This window comes from Pseudopipra pipra, chromosome 6 (genome assembly GCF_036250125.1).
Source record: "Pseudopipra pipra isolate bDixPip1 chromosome 6, bDixPip1.hap1, whole genome shotgun sequence".
NCBI classification, from domain to species: Eukaryota; Metazoa; Chordata; class Aves; order Passeriformes; family Pipridae; genus Pseudopipra; species Pseudopipra pipra.
The window spans coordinates 6,243,844-6,251,375 of NC_087554.1; the positions used below are offsets into that span (position 1 = coordinate 6,243,844).

At 43.0% G+C, this 7,532-nt stretch overlaps 1 long non-coding RNA gene across 2 annotated transcripts; it reads left to right on the forward strand.

Moving 5' to 3' along the window:
- The first annotated feature begins 263 nt into the window (after window positions 1-263).
- On the forward strand, window positions 264-6,662 carry LOC135415456 (uncharacterized). 2 transcript variants are annotated; one of them, XR_010431129.1, is made up of 4 exons: window positions 264-1,622; window positions 2,369-2,483; window positions 3,080-3,237; window positions 6,282-6,662. It is a non-coding gene; the product is annotated as an uncharacterized LOC135415456 (long non-coding RNA). The 2 variants fall into 2 exon arrangements; XR_010431128.1 differs by lacking the exon at window positions 6,282-6,662 and having other exon boundaries at window positions 3,080-4,351.
- Window positions 6,663-7,532: the final 870 nt, after the last annotated feature.

Sequence of the window (7,532 nt, forward strand, 5' to 3'; positions counted from 1 at the left end):
AATCCAAGCAGCTCATATGTGGACCTCTTAACTGATTTATTTGGATCAGTTCTACACCTGTCTGTGTAGGTTTTTAAAGCACTGGGTGTCTTCCAAGGCTGAAATGGAGTCAGGCAGTGAGAGAGACAGTGCAGAAAGCTCTTTTGCTGTCTTTGCCCAGATAGCAACATCTTTTCAGGTGTGACTTTGGCAGCTGAACAGTTGAGTTGCTTGTGGTCATTTTGTGCTGTCAGAAGTATCACTGGTCCTTGTCTATAAGGTCTCCATCTGGAGATGTCGTCTCCATCTAGCCAGAAGAAGAAAAGGAATTTTAGTTACCATCCCTCTCAAAAAGCTGCTGTTTTGTTGACAGATTCCTCCCTCTCCCTTGCCCTCTTCCTGCCCTCCTTTCCCTTGTGGCCTTCTGTCTCAACCCCTCTTGATGCAGCCAGACCTGCCAATTCTCTGTAGCTCCTCCAAGGTTGCTATCTTCCTTACCTTTTGCTGAAACTAAGCAGAGAGGCTCCCTGGCATAGAGGCTGCTATCAGCTGCTACACCTCAAAAGTGCTCTACTGTGAGACCTGCAATGACAGGCCCCTACATGTGACCCACACCCCTCTGCTCCTGCATGGTACAGAGAGCTTGCTGTGGGTTGGAAGAGGCAGCAGAAGGGAATACTGGGCATTTCTAAGCTGATGAAAACAGCAGGAATTCCCCAGTGGTGGCCCATGTGCAGGGACCAGGTGTAGGCAGCAAAGATGTCCGTAGGGATGAAGTACAAAAGTGATGAAAGACGGCTTTGTCTTCCACACCATTTTTCTGCAGCTGACGTGGGACTGTGGTGTTTTCCATGGGAATGGAATTCCTGTATAGCACATCTCTCAGCTTCTGGCTGCTCAGTGAACTGCACAAGCTCTTTGATGACACCACATGCCGTGCACTGTGAGTGGTCTCTGGCTGCCCATACCCTGCCTGGCAAAGTACCAAAAAGCCCAGCTGTCCCAGCATTGAGGTCTCTCACAGTGGTGGTGTCCATTATGACACCCTGAGGGCAAGTTGGCCGTAGAGGTGGGTTATATGGAGACTGAAGAGTGAGGCATTTGTGATAAATTTGGATGTCTAATGGAACTAGAATTGAATTTCTCATTTCCAAGCCTGAATGTTGCTGCATCTCTTCCTTCCCTTGCTTTTTAATCTGAAGGATTTAGCTTCAACTTGTTTCATCCCTTATTACACCATATCGTTATCAGTGGCCTAAAACTCTTCTGGATATTTATTTTAATCTCAGTTCTGACCTGAGTGTCCATACCAGCTGTCTAACGATGGTACAGTCATGAGCTCCAAGATCTGCCATCCCTAAGCTCAGTCTGAATCTAATACCTGTTCTCAACTGGAATATCTGTGTACCCCTACACATTTCCATTTGCTATCTTCCCAGCTAACACAGTGAATCCTGGCTGGACTGAGGTCACTGAATAATGCTTTCTTCTGCTAACCATTTGCATTTCATTTCCAGGCCATCATTCCAAGATAGGTGAAGAACTTGGCCTGTGATGGATTGTAGAGGCTTTGGATAAAGGGTGAACATTGATCTTCATGGATAGGATTTCTTCTCTATAGAAGTGCAGATGTCCAAGGATGTGTAAGATGTAGAGAATCCACCTTTTGCAATTGATACTTTATAAGCAGGAGTTCAGAGTGTGTGTCCAGCTGTTATGTCAGAACACAGCAATGGTGCAAACTTCCTGTTCCAGTGCAAGATAATCCTGTAGGATGTCTTTTAATACGGAATGCTGATATGTGTCATGTCCCAGGAGTCTGATTCCCAGTAATCTTTCTTGATGTAAGGAGAAGGGAGCACACACAGCAGGTTCTAGCTATATCAGTTACTGTACATCTGAAATGTGTCCTGATACTAGAAGAATTTCTGTAAGATAGCATAAAATACATGAAATACAAGTCATTTGGCACACTTAGGAAGCTCTGTCCTACAATTCATTCCCCTTCTGCTTCTGTTGTTGCTAATGAAACAGCTGCTCTTTGGTTTCAGGCTTTAACCTATTTTTAGATTCCTTTTATGCTGTTGGCCCTTTGAAATGCATGAATTGCTGTGAAAGAAAGCCAGTGTCATCGCTGTGAGGCAAGAGGAAGGCCTATAGGTGAAGTCATGTCTGATAATGAGATACTGTCTCACCTATTCATCTCCTCCCTTCTTTTATTTCTGTGAAGCAACCCAGTTCCCTTGGGCACAAGGTTGCAATACCTTTCTTGCTTTTATTTAAGCATTACAATATATCAGCTACAGCCCTTCATTAGCACAGCACCAGCAGATAACTCCCTCCTTTGGGGGACTTTTTTGTCTCATCTAGAGTCCTGTTCCCACTTCAGGAATGTGCTGGCCCAAAGTGGAAGAGGAGGTGGAGGACCTTGGATTCCAGGGAGAGAAGCTGGAGAACAGTGCAGAAAGAAGGAAGCTGTGAAGGAAATCGGAGGCAAGCAGAAGGTAGAATCTATTTATTGGATGAGCATTAAACCCTATTTCTGTGAGCTGCTGGGTTCTCAGTGGGATGTCAGACTTTGCCATTGTGCAGCAGTGTTTCACTTAAAGGGGTGTGAGTGGGCAAATAAAGTAAATCATGAACCAAAGAGTCATTATCCTGATGACTGTGGTTGCCAAAGACGCCAAATATACAATCACTGAATTGATGTATTCTCTGATCTGACCAGTATGACCATAGGTGTGACTTTAAATGTGATATAAATCCTTGCATTATTTCATGAGTTATGTACCACCTACAATTAATTAGCTCAGCACTAAACTAGCTTAAGCAGCAGTTCCTCACGGGATTTGCAGTTTGTAGGCCCAGCTGTGTCTCAGCAGACACTTGTGAACATGCTGTGGCTAACTGAAGTGGGAAGAATCATACCTAGTGTCTTGGTTGGAGTGTTGACAACTTACTCATTTCTTTTAAAATCTGAGCCAGGCTCAGCACATTTTAGTTGATTAAAAAAAAAAAAAAAAAAGGTATTTTTGTTCCCCAGTTTCTGTTTTCTCCTGAAAAATATTTCTGAACTGATCAAACAATTTTATTCTTTCAGACAGACCTTCATTCTCATTGCTGCAGCCACTCCTGCCTTGAGGCAGTGAAAGGAACTCCTGTTTGCTCTGCACTGATACACAATTTCACTGGAACTGAGTCATCTCCGATGTATCTGCTAAACCCTGGCTGAAGACAAGATCATCTCAACACAGCAAGGTTTGGCTTTCTTTTTCATGGTTGAAAAATGTGTTTTGAATTCTGTGCTACAAAGATCTAGCAACAAAATGTGTGTCTGAGCTGTAATGGCAGCTGCTGTTGCAGCTTCATATGAGTTACATCCAATGAAGTTTGCACTCAGAGGAAATTATCAGTAATCTGTAACACTCTTGATTTGCTGTTGGCTTTGCCTCGGTTCCTACACTGATGAAAGTGCATTTTAAGTTGAATTTTTCAGGGCCTCTGTATGTAGTATTACATAGATTGCAAATATCTGCCATGTTTTCCCCTGTTTAGAATACAACCATTTATGACACCTGTACAGTGTCTTGTGTTCTTATTTGCACAGTAGACAATGAAGTTTAGAAAGCATAGTTTGTTAAACAGAGCATGGTTAAGGAGTTAGATGGCTGGGAAAAAGCATCCTCCCTAAGATTATAAGTGTTAATTCCTGTCTGTTTTTCCTGCCCTTACTCTCATTATTTTAAGAAAATATCAAGCATTTGCTCTCACATCATATTGCAGTTGAAAATACAGTGTTAAAATTGTGTTGGATGACCAGAAGGGGTGGCCTAATGAAGGTGATTGATGGCAGCAGCTGGAGAGATAGTGAACATGTCTGTGAGGTTTGAAATAAACAACAATGGTATAAAATAAGTTTTGTGATTTTTTTAATCATGCCTTTGACACTGTCCCCGGCACTAAATCTTCTTTATGCCTTTGTATAATGCTCAGCAGAGACTCTTGTTGTAAATGAATCACTGATTTGGTGACCTCAGCTGACACTCCAAAGAGTTGAGGACTGGTTCATCTCAGATCACCACAAGCTGAAATTTTGGGATAAATTTGACCTTCTATCTGTTAAGTGGTGACCTCAAGTAAGCCCATGAGATAATTGATGACCTTGAATCACCCCATGCTGAAATTTTGGGATAAAGTTGATCTCTGGTAGCCTCATGTGATAATTAGTGATCTTGGATGGCCATGAGCCAAAATTTTGGGATACAGATCATCTCTAGTAACCCCATATGATAACTGGTGATCTCAGATGACCCCAAGCTGAAATTTTGGGGTAAAGTTGACCTCTAGTAAGCCCATCTATTAACTAACAACTCCACGTGCTAATTAGTGACCTCGGATGACCACGAGCTGAAATTTTGGGGTAAAGGTGACACCTCTAGTAACTCCATCTGTTAATTGGTGATCTCAAGCAACTCTGTGGGCTAATTGATGACCTCAGATGATGCCCATGTTCTAACTGATGACCTCTTCTGCCCCCAGACACAATGCTTTGCATGTCACCACATTAACTCCTAGAGGTCAGTTCCAGATGCCCAAGTACCAAATCTACCTCTACAGGTCAGCTCAGGCCCATTCTGTCCTGTATTTCTTTCTCTGAAGTCCCCTGAGATGTCCCCATGAGCCCACAGTGTCCCTTGAAGTGACCTGGGGACCAAACATGCTTCAGGACATCCACTGAGATCATCCTGATACCCAAAAAAGACTTTTGGGCTCCCCCAGGGCTCAAGAATTAGGCCCTACTGTAATTTGTCATCACCCACTTGCTTTCTTGTGATCATTTGAGGTCACTTAGGTACCAGTTATGTTCCTTGGGATGACCCAAGGTCAATTCCTGGGCTGCTCTTAGATGCTCTCCAGCTCCAGTGTCAGTTGAAAGGAGATGGACTGGCATCAAACCACTACAAAATTTGCATTTCATACTTGCTCTGAGAGCAGCTTTCAGGCAAGACCCTCTGAGAGGAGCACATGAAGAGCGAGAAGGGTAACCCTCATGCAGCTTCCTCTCTCCTTCCCCTGACAGAAAGCACAGTTTAAAAAAAAGTTAATGTCAAAAATGGAAAACAAGCAGCAGCCCTAATTTATTTCAGGAGATAAGGGGAAGAGTCAGCCTGTTTTTCTTAGAAAACTGTTATGAAGTGAAAAAAACCAAAACCAAACAAAAAGACCAAAACAGTGAGGGGATTTGAGGGGATTGGATGGGGAAAAAGACCACAACACAAATTACTCCAAGAGAGGAGGAGGGAGACAGGGCTATATGAAAGAAAATCAGACAATGCAAAGTTCAAATGTGCAGTTCCAAATGCCCAGCACTAGCTGAAGATAAAAGACCTCTCCTTCTAGCTTTTCCCTCCTTCCTTTTCTGTGAGCTACATCCTGCTGGAGCTCAGAGCATGGAAAGCATGGAGACAATGCCTTTGCTGAAGCCCAAGATGACCCAGCTTCTATCCAGGTACCAATACACATATGAAGATGCTTCCCCCTTGTGTTAACTGGTTGAAAAACCAGAATGAGACCATAAGCACCAGCAAACCCCCAGGAAGTCCCAGGAGCTGCCCTGCATGGCAAGGAGCTGGGGCAGCACAGGGCAGGCACGGGGCAAGGCACCTTCCCACACCATCCACAAGCTCAAAGGAGGCACAACCATACTAAACACAGTAAACACTGGTGCAGAACCCCTTTAGATGCCTCTTAAAGGATGAGTAAACCCATACCTCCTGCTGACCTGCAACAAAATCCAAGGCAAAATCCTGCTCCTTTCAAATCAGTGTCAAAACACATAGTGACACTACTGCAACCAGTACATGACCATTTTCTAGAATGCCATCATCTTCCAGTGTCAGTCCCCATGCTATGTTTAATAGGCTTGCTCATCCCTTCAGAAAAAAGCTGTGTTCTGGTGCAACTCCATCAAAACCAGTGGTCAGAGCAGAGCATCAGATAGTGTCCACAACTTCAAATCTGCCAGACACTTCTTCAGAATGCAATCTAGAGGAAAGCAAAATACCAGGCCCTCAGGTAAGCTCTGGGCAAACTAGGTCATACCAGTCATGTTGGTTTGATTGAAAATGGATTGTTTGTGCCTTTATTTAATAGTTTAGTTTCAGAGCAGACTGCTTTTCATTACCATTTTAAATAGACATTACCACCGTAGTTAATAACTTTCATGGTTTTTTTACCCTCCAGCAACTTTATTATTTATCTTTAAATTATAAATGTTCTGCCTTTTTTTTTTTTCTTCCTAGAATTTGATAATAAAACACCCAGGAGAACCATGCACTTGTGAAAGAAAAAAGCAATGGAACTGAAACCAAACACCTACTTGGTCAGCAGGAGATCAGAAGTCCTGTTCAGCTCCCAGCAACCTCCCTGTCAGTCTGGAATATTGCTGTAAAATCTATGCAGTTATGCTGCCTTCACATGGATGCCTCCAGCCAGATGAAGTTTGTGTGTGTGTGGAATTTGTGCTGGGGGGGAATACCTGAAGTACTGCACTCCCAGAACCCTTTCCAGCAGCACAAGTTACTTGTTGCTTGAATAACAAGCATCCATAACTAAATGTCCCTTTGAATTGTCCCATTGACTCACTAGCACCACACAATAAAACAGTCCTTTTCCTTCTGGGACTTAGGAGTGCTGCTCTGTCCGTGCCTGCACAGATGGACACCTATGTAAGCTGCAAACTGAATGAGAGAACAATGCAACAGACAGAGCCAAGGAGATTATGTGAACTATCTACTTTGGTTAATTCTTCATCTTATAGAAATTTAATGTTTTATTAATTTTATAAATTTTATAAGTGTTACTTAATTTTATAACATTTAATGTTTTGGGAATCCCAGCTACTCCTTTGGGAATCTGGCCTGAATCTGTGTTATCTCAGCATGCAGGAGCTGGGGCCTGAAATTGGTTCCTCAGATAAAACCCTGTGAAGTTGCATTGCTGAAGGAAATAATCAATGGTGGAAGACACATGGAAAAGCAAATTCAGTGGGTTATTTTTAAGGAAGTTGTAGTTATGCAGATTGTGAAAGGAAGAGCATTTATTTAAGAAGCAGAGTGGAACTCTCCTATTTAAATGTATTGGTTGACTGAAGTGGGAATATTCAAAGCAGATTTTTCTCACAGTAAGCAAGTACCAGCTGCTGCAACAGAAAGATGTGCAGGACAGTGGATCCAGCTTGTTCCCTCCCTTGCTCTGGCCTTGCCATGCTCTCAGAGCACCTCAAAGGCTGCCCTAGGCTCTACTGTCTGGTAAAAGATCCCAAAGGATGAGAATTGATGATGACAACTCTGGCAACATAGAAATGTCCCCTCCTGCCTTGATATGACTTCAGGGGAATTTTCTTAGGGATGTGGGATGCCTTTCAGATATATCAGGAATATTTTAATATGTGGACAATTAAGTCATGCCATGGCATCTCCAACTCAAAAGTAGCTAGTTCTCCTTCCCTGCCACTTCTGCATCAGTAAAGCTACTATTAAACCTTTGTTGTT